Source organism: Lycium barbarum, chromosome 8, assembly GCF_019175385.1.
Source record: "Lycium barbarum isolate Lr01 chromosome 8, ASM1917538v2, whole genome shotgun sequence".
Lineage (NCBI taxonomy): Eukaryota > Viridiplantae > Streptophyta > Magnoliopsida > Solanales > Solanaceae > Lycium > Lycium barbarum.
The window spans coordinates 11,405,098-11,419,518 of NC_083344.1; positions in this window are offsets into that span (position 1 = coordinate 11,405,098).

The window sequence follows — 14,421 nt, forward strand, 5'->3', positions numbered from 1 at the left end:
TCCAGCTTCAGTATCTTTAAGTATATGTTAGTGCTCTGTTGGATTCTAAAATATATTGGAGTTTCTCTATTGATAAAACATTCTAACTGTATGTTGTACGATCATTCCATGCTGAGTTGAACCTGTTTAAACTTATTGGCAAGCATTGTATGAATCATATGGGTATATATCTTTAAGGTATATTCGAATAAGGGGTGAAGCTGCTGCAGCTGATTAAATTTGGAGTGAAATGTCAAATATGCACGTTCACTTGACTATCTATTTGAACCATATTAAGATATCTGGGTAATCCTTTTCTAGCTATACGTATAACTGTGCTTTGTGCTTGCTTTGGGATGTCTTTGGTGCTCGCAAATTTCCTTCCTTCTTTCTGCATTTTTTTTCTGCTTGTATGGGTTTGTCCCCGCCCTGCCTGATTTTTTTTTTCTGTGGTATGGTATACTTTAAAGTATACATGGTATATAAACCTTAATGTATATCCGGGTATACAAGGACCGTATATTAATATATACCTTTCAGGTACACTCTGAATATTTTGTGCTATTGCATTTGTCTATGCAGTTTATATATGACCTATCGACCTGTTTTGAATTTGTACATGTTTAACCTTATTCGTCGATTAGATACTAATCCTCTTCCTTTCTTTTGTTTTATGCATGACCATCGCATACGAGTCCGAGGGACTCCTCATCCTCCGCATTCGATGTTGGGCTAAAAGCCCAACAAAATCCTCCTCTCGAGTCAGCCCACCCGCAGCAAAAATTTAAAAAGGAATTCTAGGCCGAGGCCCATAACAGTGGAAGCAGACAGCAGCAGCCCAAAATGGGCTAGGCCCATCTCATTACATCTTTCTACACCTCTATTTTATGTTGTTGCATTTAATTTGTATTATGAGATTAACTTTTATTTTGTTTTTATTTTCTTAACCTAGATGAATCCTAATGAATTAGTAGGTTTAGCTTTAGTATAATGGGTAGTAAATTTAAGATAGATATTAACATTAGTTCCATAAGTTTCATTCCCTTTTATGTTAAAATTATTTATAGTATTTATTATTTGGAATAATTGATTTGCAAAATGGCATGCCTATATATTTTAAGTAAAAAAGAATCATATTTTATCATAAATGTTTCAAAACGCCACTAATACGCAAATATAAACTCAAGCATATTTTGTAAATGACCCTTCAAGTTTGGAGTCAATCACGTATATTTTCAGCTATGCATAGTTAATGAGAAATGATAAAAAGATAAATAAACTCATATTAGCTATTTTTGTGCATACTCCTAAATCATAAAAGAATCAATTAATATGTATTTATAAACCTATTTTTATATAGCATTATTATATTTTTCTTTCAAAACCTTAGCAACATTTTGTGAATTTTATTTTAAAGAGTATTTAAAATCCTCTTTTATGCAAAATATCTTTTACAAGTTTTATTTCTAAATAGCAACTTATTTAAAGTCTTAGCAATATTTATAAGTTTTATTTAAAATGGCATTTAAAGTCCTCTTTTATACAAATTCTCACTTTAATTAATTAACCTAAGTTTGGCCGGACAACCGTAGTTAACGGATTCTAAAGGATGCCTAACCCCTTCCCTTTAGGAAAATATAGAGCCCTTACCTGGAATCACATTGGTTAAGCAGACTTTTAACGGAGGTTTAGTTTTAACTTTGCCTTAGTTAACCTCTAGGTGTCCTAATTCACCGTTAAATTAATTAGGTGGCGACTCCTTAAAATAAAATAAATAGGAATCACCAATATGTTGTACTCTACTATAACCCGGTTAAAATGGGGTATAACAGCTTGGCGACTCAGCTTAGGTTAATAATTAATTAATTGGATGTTCTGGGTGTTTTGCCTTTATTTTTGCTTTATTGATTTCTTATGTGCTTTTAAAATGACTGTTTTGTTATGACAAATTTTCTATGTTACTACTTTCCTTAAACTGACATTCCATTCATATTTCCTCCATTTCTGGAAAACTCACACTATCACACGTACACGCGAGGTGTGTTTTGCGCACCCGCAAATTTCTTCAAAAATCCAAAATTTTAGGAGAGTCGGCGTATGCGCGGGGTGCCCGAATAACGGGGACCGCGTAGCCTTCTCACTCGAGCAATCCGCTCCGGAACCTTGTGTCAAGTAAACCCACTCTTAGTCTACCTAGGTAGAGCGAAAACCAAAACCTTGTAAGGACATGCATCATTTTAAACCTAAGAGGCTTAATACCCTTGGTGTATTAAGTTCATTAGTCAACCTTACCAAATGTCCAAATGAGTCTATGACTCTAAGTGGCGCTATTCACTATCTATGTGCATTATTTGAAGGACAAATATGTGGAATATGTGGACCTGGTACTCTATAGATAAATATTTCAGGAAAAACTGACATTTTGTTGCAGGTTGTCGTGGAGCATCCAATTAATGCCGAAGGGTTGAAGACAACTAAAAGAAATTAGTGGAGATGAAGTGTTAGATATCTTAGATTAACTTTGAATTGTATTATTAAACCGGTATGTAATAAATTTTTATTATTCTTGTAAATTAGTTTTAGGAAGAGTTATGGAATGATACATAAAAGACATGTTTGTCCTTCAAATGTTCGTTAGGCCTACCTTTGGCATAAAGAGGTCCCTTGCATTATAGAACGCGATGTATTATGTGCAATAATGTGTTTATGTGCAATAACATGTCCTTATACCATACTGACTCGTTTTCTTTTTTCTTTTTTCTTTTCTTGTTTTATCTTTTTTTCTTTTAAAACTCATTTTTCAAAACAAAAGGTTGACTTGTGCTAAAGGGGAACTGGCGGAACATCCATATTTCACACGGTCGAGAGCCAAGAAATCAGACTCTGACTCATCACTAATCACCTGGTTAACTAAAAGGACTCATTCTAAAATGGAGCAAAGTTTGATCAATGCAACCACTTCATCTGAGACATCTCTTAGTCTACCGATCACGAGTGATCCTACATCCTCTAATGAACCAGAAACACATTTGGAGATCATTGCTCGTCTAGAGCGACGAGTTGCTGAATTAAGTCACATGGTACTTCAAAACCGGTCATTTTCTCAAACGCCACCACATATGACTCCATCTCATGGGGTTCGTCAGACTTTGCCTATGCCACCTCCATTCCCAAATTTGGACGAACTTAACCAAGCAAATTATTTTACCACTTCTCAGCCAGTTCGTTCCGAACCCCTCGTCCACCTAGTTACTCAAAATGCTCCTCTTTTGTTTACAGCCACCTCTTCAAAAACTCAGTTCATACCGCCGACACATGATGTTACCAATACGCATCAAGTTCCGCCAGTATATACTTATACCACAGCTCCACCCATGACACAAACCCAAGGACAATGTCGCACAGATGTTGATCATTATGTCGAAGTCGAAAATGAGGCACGGTCAGTTAATGATGAAATGATAAATAGAAAGCTCAAAAGTTTGGAAGATGCCATGAGAAGTTTGCGTGGACTTGGTAGTAACCAAAGTGTGAGGTATGAGGAATTATGTGCATTTCCGGAAGTAGAATTGCCGCCAGGTTACAAGATTCCAAAATTTGAGAAGTTTGATGGGTCGGGAAACCCTTTCTTCCATTTAAAGGTCTATTGTGAAAAGTTGATTGGCGTGGGGAAAAACGAAGGGATAAGAGTCAAACTATTTAATCAGAGTTTGAGTGGAAAAGCCTTGGAGTGGTATTCTAAGCAAGATACAACCAAATGGCGTACTTGGGATGACTTGGCAAACGCTTTTGTGGATCATTACAAGTTTCATGTTGAGATCGCTCCTGACAGAATCTCGATTACAAAATTAAAGAATAAGTCAATCGAATCATTTCAAGAATATGCTATACGGTGGAGGGAAGAAGCATCTAGGGTACACCCGCCCATGGAGGAGACAGAAATGGTTACTTTCTTCATTCAAGCACTAGAACCGGAATACTATGAACGTTTGGTGACAATGGGTGGAAAAAATTTTGCAGAGGTGATCAAAGCTGGGGACATGATCGAAGATGGCATTAAGACAGGGAGAATAACAAGTCTAGCGGCTTTACAGTCTACTAGTAGGGCTATACAAACTGGTGCTCTCGGAAATGGAAAGAAAAAAAAAAGAAAGCGGCAGCGGTAATGGATCTGGGAAACACCTCATACCACCATCAACAACCTCCGCGGTACCAGTCTAACGCTCCCCACTCACAATATTTCCAATATTCTTCACATCCATACAACCAAGCTTTGTCATCTTACCAACCTCAATCACCACAAATTTCCTACCCCGTCTACAACACACAACCAGCATATCGAGCTCCACGACCACCAACATACCTATCTCCACTGTCACAATCTCATCATCCAAACAATGTATCCACACCTCGCCCAAATAGACCTTTCCGCAATTTTACACCGTTAGGAGAGCCATTGAGCGTTGTTTTTGAAAGACTGCAAGCTTCAGGTTTATTGTATCCTGTGGAAGGTAGAATTCCAGATCCATTACCTAGAGGTTTTGATCCCACTAAAACATGTGCATATCATTCGGGGGTAAAGGGTCATTCCACTGATCGTTGTTACTCATTAAAACATAAGGTTGAGGATCTTATTGAAGCAAAACAGATCATGGTCAAACAACCGGCACCAAATGTGGTTAACAATCCACTCCCGACCCATGATGGGGCCACGATAAATATGATTGGAATAGATGAAAATGATGACGATCCAGCCGAATTCATAGTGCCTGTGGATAGAGTGAAAGATCATGGTCTTGTAGCCATTGCTTCTCCGGCTATAGTGATAAGGGGTTGTGTACCTATCGAGATACTAGGAGCTTCATCAATGCCTGTAGAAGCAGTTCAAGCACCAAATCATGTACCAGTGTTCGATACCAAAGCCGTACCATGGAATTATCAACAAGCTGGGATGGAATGTCGAGGAAAGGAAACAATCACTGACAAGATTAAGACGTCAGGAATGACAAGGTCTAGAAGATTCTATTGTTATAACCCGTGTTTCACACGTTTGGAAAAATTTGATAAATAATGGATTCTTGAGATATGGGGTCAAATTTGATATTTTGTTGAACATAGGAGTTATGCATGAAATAATAGAGTCATGAAAGTGTGGGACAAGGCTAAGGGCAATTTTGGAATTTTGGAAATTAGTTTCGGGAATTACAAAATACGATCCATAAGCTATTGGGCTCAAAAAAAATTGAATTGAAAGTGAGGCCCAAAAAGGGGTGCAAGGCCGGCCACTCTAGGCCTTGATCCAAGCCCATATTAGTTGGTCATGTGCTTGGTCATGTGACCAAGCACTTCAACTACTTATATCATAGAAGACTAAAGAACTAGAAGATAAGAACAACAAAACAAAAATAGAAGAGAGAGCAAGGGTGATTTCGGGTTTGACCATAGAATTTCACCCACCAAAATCTTGCTTCAAAAATTCATTTCTTGTTAAATTCCTACTAATTCGAGGTTCCTTTGTATCTTGGTATAGTTGGTTTGGAGTGGGAAGCATTAGAATCTCCAAAGTGATCATATATTCAAGTGAAGAAGACTTGAAGAAAAGGTAAGAATTTCTACCTTTTTATTGTGTTGTTGAGTTTTGTTTGTGTTGTAGTATGTAGAAATGTGTTGATTGTATGAAGAAATGGAAGTTTGCAAAATGGGTGTGTGTTGTAGGTGTGTAGCCGTGAGGGTGTCTATGTTGTATAGCCAAAATGTATTGAATTCATGTTATATTCTAGTTGTGATTGTGATGAAATGAATATTGGGATTGAAAGTTGAATGATTTAGTTGAAGTGTTAAAAGAGGCTTATGGCCGTGTGGTATAATGGATTTGGAATGGAATGGATCAAGTTTGTTTAATGCATTAGTTGTGTTATTGTGATGCTTGATATGTAAATGAAGTTAGAATGATATAAGTTTGTATTGAATTGGAATGTAGAAACTTATGTCGTTTTAGTATGATTTTCCGACATTAAGGAAATGAAGTTGTTTGGTTGTGAATTATGGTGATCATTGATGAATTTGGAAGTTGGAAACTTATTATGAAATTGTATGCCAAAGATTTGATGTTTTGCATAAGTTAAGACTTTGGCGGAAAGTTGTATATTATGGATATCGAGTGTATATCTTAAGGAAAATGAAATGAAATGTCTCTAAATCTATATTGTGATGATCTTGAGTGATAATGGATGTGAATTCATGATGTTAGTTCGAAAGTTTGGGTTGAATTGAAGATTATGTCAACTTATGAGAAAAATGACAAGTTGAAGGATATTTGTGTTTTTAATGTTCATTGTTGATATTGATGTTGTCGTTTGGGTTGTTGTTGATGATTTCTAGCCAAGTTGAATTCTCGGGGTGTCATATGTATAGGGGAAGTGTTGCCGAAATTTCGGTAACCAAATATGCATTAAGTTGGAACTTTGGTATTCATAGCTTACAATTGGTAAACTTGACCAATTGCAGTTTTTCGACGAAACGGGAAGTGAGTTTGGAAAGGCTTAAAGAGCGTGAAAGGTATGTAAAGCAAACCCAATTCTTCCCTTGGCATGCCCTTAGTGTATTAGGGTCGGATCCGGGCCTCGAAGGACCTCTTGGCCCTCGGAATCCGCAAGACAAAATTTCAGTTTTTCCTTCAGTAGAATTGAACCTCTTTGATACGTTTTTTTCTGAAATTATGCAAACTTGCTCTAAATTATTCAGAAAGTCATAGAATGTCTGTATAACCTCTTTAGGTGGCACTATATGCTTAGAGGGCACAATTTGAGCCCGCCGCCTTATTTGTCCCGAGGCGGGCCCACTATTTACGGTTTTGCCCCTAATATGCTAAAGCTTCCTTTTTAAGCGATTTTTGAAAGAAATGTTTTAATTACCCTACTAATCGCTTAACGAATATTATTTTAAATATTTTATTAAATCTTATAAATTATTTGGACACTCGGAATGACTTCAGTAAAGTTATATTTCTGTAAATTATTATGATATCCGAATTGTATTAATTCTGATTCCGTCTGACTCCATTTGATCTGTTTGTCTTTGCTACGCCTCATCGAGTCTTTGAAAATACTTATGATATTTTTAAATTGCATTAGTCTCTCACTACTCCATTCGTGGATGTCCCAATGTTTCCCACACTGAGCCCGGGCCAGGATATGTTGTCAAGCGTAATTCTCTGCATTGTTCGCCGCGTCCCGATGTGAGGGGGCAGGTATACGCGTACATGGGTCTGTGGAGTATGATGTGCCATGTCCGCCTATTCTGATCTGATCTGTTATGGCCATTTTGATATGACATTATATGATACGGGGCCACGCCCCTTTTTCTGATTCCTCTGTATAGTGGCACCAGCGTCGGGAGGGTGGCCACACTCTGTCTGCCGAGTCCCGTGGCAGGGACCGGATATGATATGATATGACATATGTTTCTGTACACATTCTGTCTGATTTGGAAATATGCATTTGACACTCTGGATTTTGTACCCATTCTATGTAATCATTATGATTTGACTTCTGTGATTCCGCTTTACATATTCAGTACATATTTCGTACTGACCCCCTTTCTTCGGGGGCTGCGTTTTCATGCCGCGCAGGTACGGACGACAGGTTTGCTGATCCGCACGTTTAGGATCCCATTTCTGCTATTTTGGGGTGCTCTCTTCTACAGAGCCCATCTTTTGGTACAGTCTGTCACTGCTATCTGGATATGTACTTTGTTCAGGGTATGACGGGGCCCTGTCCCGTCTTATGATTATGATATGTTCTGTAGAGGTCTGTGGATACATCTGTGTGGGTTCTGTACATATGTTTGGGATGTTTTGGTTTTATGACAGCCTTATCGGCTTCTGTGTGCCAAGTCTGCTTTTCTGCTAAATTCTGTAGCATCCACTAATGTTACTATTATATTACATTATTTTGATAATATGCTAAATTGGGTATCAGGTACGTATAGGTGCCCAGCTAGGGCACTGGTCGCGGCCCACGGAGTTGGGTCGTGACAGCTATACCCCAGAAGAGCTAGCTAGATTGAGGCAGACTAAAGAGAGCAATGTACCTCCCAAAAGGGTCGTGACAGAAGCAGAGGCAGAGGAATTTTTTAGGAAGATTAAGGCAAGTGAATACTCAGTTGTGGATCAGTTGAAAAAGGCCAATGCCCAGATTCCTATCCTTTCTTTGCTTTTAAGTTCAGATGTACACAGAAATGCGCTCTTGAAGATTTTGAGTGAAGCTTATGTTCCAAGCGAAACAACTAGTGAGACACTAGCTACGATAGTTGGGCGCGTGCTTGACAGTCATCAAATCAGCTTCGATAATGAAGAACTCCCACCAGAGGGGTGCAGTCAGAACAAAGCACTCCATATAACTGTCAAGTGTCGTAACATGTTTGTGTCTAAAGTGTTGATCGATGGGGGCTCTGAACTTAACATTTGTCCACTAACAAGTCTGAAGAAGATCGGATATAATATTAGTGAGCTCAAGACAAGTGATATGAATATTCGAGCATTTGATGGGGCTCAAAGGCGTCCTATTGGAGAAATAGAGTTGAAAGTGATGATTGGACCTGTTGAGTTCATTATGGATTTTCAAGTACTTGATATCTCCACGACATATAACATGCTGTTACGAAGACCGTGGATCCATCTGGCTGGAGCTGTACCATCTACTTTGCACCAAACTATCAAATTTGAGTGGGATCAACAACAAATATGCATACATGGAGAAGGGGACACGTCTATCTATCGAGAACAATCCATCCCATTCATCGAAGCAACAGGAGGGTTCGATGGAACAACTTACCATGCTTGGGAGGTTGTGAATGTCACTAAAGTGGGTGAAGTGTGTCAAACTCAAGAATCAAAAAGGTCGTGCGCCGCTATTATGGTTGCAAAGGAAATGCTGAAAAATGGGTACCAACCTGGATTTGGGTTAGAAAAGACATTAAATGGGCGGGTTGAGTCTGTAGTTCTCCCTACGCAATAGTTTACATTTGGTTTGGGATATGAACCAACTGAGGAAGAAGTGAAGAAAGCACGAAAGAATAAAGCGAAGGAGATTTTATTGCCAAAACCCATTCCCACCATTGATCAAACTTTCTCAAAACCTGCCGTCTCAAAAACTTTAGATCTGACTGTTGAAGTTGCCTATGATGATATTATGGAAGGGATCAAGAACTTGTTCGTGGAAGATGAAGATGATCATGCTGTGGTAATCAAAAACTCTGCTGAAATACTGACCTTATAAGCTGCCGAGCCAGGACCTGAGTTGAAGAATTGGACTTTTATCTTAGCCCCGGTTCGCCGGGAGTTTTCAGTAATTTAAGTTTAAATTTCCTTTTGTAATAGGCCGGAGGCATCAGCTAGAACCTTTAGTTTCTTTTTGTCATGTCGCCTCTATGTTTTGTTACGGCCTTTCTAAAATTAAGACTTTGTTTTGTTGTAATGAACTACGTTTGGCCTGACTTCCTTTTGGATACGTAGGCAGCCCATATCGGGTTCGGCCACTCTTTTCAAAATATTTCAGTGTCTTTGTTTTGTGGGTTTGAACTACGTGTGGCCTGATTTCCTTTTGGATACGTAGGCAACCCACATCGGGTTCGGCCCTCCCTATTATTAAAACAAAAACTCAAAAGTTCTTATTTTGCTCACGAACTACGTCTGGCCTGATTCCTTTGAGATACGTAGGCAACCCGAGGCGGGTTCGGCCCTTCTATTTTAAAATTTTCAATATCTTCAGTTTGTCCAACCATTTTGGTTCCTATGAGATACATAAATATTTTATATAAGATTTTGGTCTTCCCACTTTTTAAATTCATATGTCCTAGTATCTTGAAACTGGGACAAATTTTTGAAATCGGTCAAATCGCTTCCATAAACTTTCATTATAAGTTCTCACTTTCCAATTGTTTAGAACCAAGTGCCTCCAGGACTGGAAACTGGGACAATTCTTAGAAGTAGCACAAAAGTGGTCTTAAATGTTCAACGATTTTAAATAAAAGTCCGCCCATATCTTTCTAAAAATGTTGATAAGTTTGAATTTGAATCTTCACAATTATTTTATCCATTAGAGTCACTAAGTATTTCCCTTCGAAATCATCCAAATCTCGTCGCTCTTGTTTTTCAAAATACACCTTTTATAACTGAAACTCCCCGGCAAGGCAAAATATGTGGTGAGGCTTCGAAGAACGTGGACGTGACTAAGACAAGAATCAATTCAAGATCCAAGTTCCCCGATATGCACAAGTCAACCAATTTTCTTTTAAACTCACAATTTTTCTTTGATGAGACAGGTTCAATTAACATGAATGTGGTGCATATTTGACTCTTCTTAAAATTTTAATTATGGACGTGATCAAAGAGTTAGCTTTCTTCAAAAAGGCAAATATTCTTCAATGTGGATGCAAAGGTAGCTTGCGCTAAACGATGGATGTTGTTCCACTCATCATGAAATTTTGATCGCAACAGTGGACACGAATTTATCTTCTCAACCAAGGGCTGTGAGCATAATTCTTTCAAACCCAGCTATTTACATATTCTTATCACTAACAGTTGTTTTAACTCGTGGCATTTCTCGATGGATCAAGTGCACATAATCGTGGATTACCTTCTTCAAAGTGGATATTGACATTGGACACCTGTTATTGGTACATATTTATTTATTTCAAGTCGCTAACAAGTTCTTTTAGAATGTGGTGTTTGATAAGATAATAAGATCGAAATCTTGCATCATATATTAAATTGTGGGGATAATTATAGATTTAACTTCCGTCACAACGGGACATGGATTAGGATATAAACGTGGATACCTTTCTACAATACTATTTTTAAAGTGGACGTGGATTTACATTTTTTACATTGTGGATGTGGACGTGGAAGTGGAAGTAGATTTATATTATAAAAAATAAAATTGTGGAAGGGGATGTGGATTCATATGAACATTGTGGACGTGGAAGTGGATTTATTTTTAAAGTTTGTGAAAATGGAGGTGGATTTATTTTCTTGCACCGTGGAAAGTGGATGTGGATTTATTTTTTGAAAGTGGACGTGGATTTATTTTTTGTACCATATAATACGGACGTGGAAGTGGATGTGGATTTATTTTTTTGTACCATATAATACGGACGTGGAAGTGGATGTGGATTTATTTTTTGTACCACATAATACGGACGTGGAAGTGGATGCGGATTTATTTTTGTACCGTATAATACGGACGTGGAAGTGGATTTATTTTTGTACCGTGTAATACGGACGTGGAAGTGGATGTGGATTTACATTTTTTTTGTACCGTGAAATGCGGACGTGGATTTATATTTTTGAACTGTGGAAGTGGACGTGGATTTATTTTTCTGCACTGTGGAAGTGGATGTGGATTTACATTTTTTGTTCCGTGAAATGCGGACGTGGATTTATTTTTCTTGCATTATAAAATTTTGTGGAAGTGGACGTGGATTTATTTTTTGCATTGTGGACGTGGAAGTGGATTTATCTTTTTACATTTTAAACATTGTGGACGTGGACGTGGATTTATTTTTCTTGCATTATAAATTTTGTGGAAGTGGACGTGGATTTATTTTCTGCATTGTAGACGTGAAAGTGGTTTTATCTTTTTACATTGTAGACGTAGACGTGGATTTATTTTTCTTGCATTATAAACCTTTTGAAAGTGGACGTGGATTTACATTTTCACACGAATGACTTCGTGGAAGTGGATTTATATTTTTCCATTATAAAACTTTGTGGAAGTGGACGTGAATTTATTTTATGCATTGTGGATATTGTGGACGTGGAAGTGGATTTATATTTTGTACCACGAAAGTGGACGTGGATTTATATTTTGTACCACGAAAGTGGTCGTGGATTTATATTTTTGTACAGTGGAAGTGGATGTGGATTTATAATTTTTGTACAGTGGAAGTGGATGTGGATTTATATTTCTGTACAGTGGAAGTGGATGTGGATTTATATATTTTGTACAGTGGAAGTGGATCTGGATTTATATTTTTGTACAGTGAAAGTGGATGTGGATTTATATTTTTGTACAGTAGAAGAGGATGTGGATTTATATTTTTAGATTTCCTTAAAATAAACGTGGATGTGGATTTAACTCTCGTTAAGGTGGATATCAATGTCGACTTAATTCCTTTTCAAGTGGAAGCCATAAATTTAATTCATCTCCAGAGTATGTTGTGGATTCAACTTTCGAAACAGGGGTTACAAGTGTAAACTTCTCCAACCCTGTCTTATTTACACATATATTTCTTTATTGCTAACAATTGTTTTTAGCTTGTGGCTTTTGACAATATTAAAGTTGGCATCACACATCAATTCGTGGAACTATTTCTTCGGCAGCGAACTGGGGCAATTTGTCAGGAAGGATAATCAGACTTCCCGACACGGGTCAAGGATCTACCTCGAACACTCGTATCTAATCCCAAGTATTCTACCTGCATTTTTCAGAATTCTCAAGTTCTATCATAATACTCATTGTCATCATAATTCAACACTGGGATAATATTATGCAAAGATTCTGGCCAATCGGGATTCATTAGTCATAAGGTGTCATAGTTGTCCCAGAACTACACTCGACCTGATTCTCGTGCAGTCCGAGATATGTAGGCAACTCAGAGACCGGAGTTCGGTCATAATCCTCTCAAGTTTCCTTTAGCCGGGACAAAATAGGCTATTGAGTCAACGTCTTTGCCCGACAACTCTTTTCATCATTACCGGGCAAAGAGGGACAAGTTGTTGACACCCAATTTTGTCCCGCCTCTCCTCCGAAATACCTACTTACGCTTCTAATATTTTTTTTTTGAAAAATTAAAAATATATATTTATATTTCTACTATAATTATTAGCCTCTTATCAATACCGGCGTTTCATTATTCTATTACAGTTACTATCCATCATTATCATCATCATCATTATTATTATTATTATTATTATTATTATTATTATTATTATTATAATTCACATTTTTTTTATCATTTCGGCATTTTACGAGCTTACGCAGACGCATCACATTTATCTTTGCATAATTAAATAATAGTGTTTATTGCACGGCTATTACAACGCCATTTTTTATTATCTGAGCACTAATGATTGCATATTCTATGTTGACTAATATTTTAACACAAGCTATTTAAATAGATGTAGTAGCCCAATCAACTCATACTATTTTCGGACTAATTCACAAAACCAGTCCACATTTTAATACCTAATCCACATTTCAAATACCAGCCCAATATTTCAAAACGGACCAGCCCAACCCAAATTATTACCCGACCCGACTGGCCCAAATTTTATCCTAAAACCTAATCCTCCCTCCCGCTCCCTTCTCTCTCCTTCTCTCCCTCTCTTCTCCTCCACGCCCACGCCTCTGCCACCCCACTTCTCCTTCACGCCCACGCCTCTGCCACTCCACCATGCCCTGTCCCCCCACGTTGCCACTGCCACCCCACTTCTCCTGTTCCCCACTCCTCTGCATCCTCCACCTTCGTCTGTCCCCCCCGCTCCTCTCTCTCCTTCTTCAACACAAAAACCTAAAGAACCTTATAAATAGTGGTGGAGTGGAATCGAAAAGAGGGAGGATTTTTGGATTCATGAAATTACCCCAAGAAAGGAGGATTTTTTTCGATTCATGAAATTCCCCAAGAACAAGTTTGTTTAGCCGCAGAAATCCCCTAAAGTTTTGAGTTCTTTTGATCGCTTCAAATTCCCGTCTAAAATTATTAAGTCTTCATCAGTTTTAATATCGTTTGGATATTTATTCGAAAATAAAAGATTATTCTGATTCCCTTTTGGTTCCTGCAACTGATTCGAGTCCGAGTAAATTTGAAACCGGAGTCTGTAGTGTTCCAGTGGATATCGAAGTCCCGCACCCACTTCGCTGCACCCGGAGAAGGTCAGTCAACACCCCTTTTATTTATTTATCCATGAATCGAGCACCTTCTGCTTTGTGTTATGTGTTTTTATATGCTTTACATGCTTGTTAGTTAGGCAGCGTCATAATGCTGATAGATATAATTCCCGTTCTGTTTAGATTAATTTGGTTTAGTTCTTATTTAGCTTAAGCTTAGTATGTTTCACTCTTTAGTGGATAATTTGGTCCTCGTTATGTCGTTTGAATAATACTAGCATGTGGTTAGCGGTTTTAAGGCTGTGTGTGACCACTACCTTCTCTGTTTCAGGCTGTGGGTTTATGTTCTTAATGTATTGATAGTCATTTATACGTGTACAATGTTCTCTGTGGACTGTTGTACGCATTTGAAAGCATGTCTAGCAAGGTCAAGTATCATTTCGGTCTGAGGAAGTTTAGAGATTGATGTTTATTATGGTTTAATGTGTTCTTAATCCAAATTGTCCTTTATATTTCGAATGAGTCGATTGTCATCCAAACATGTATTCGCATA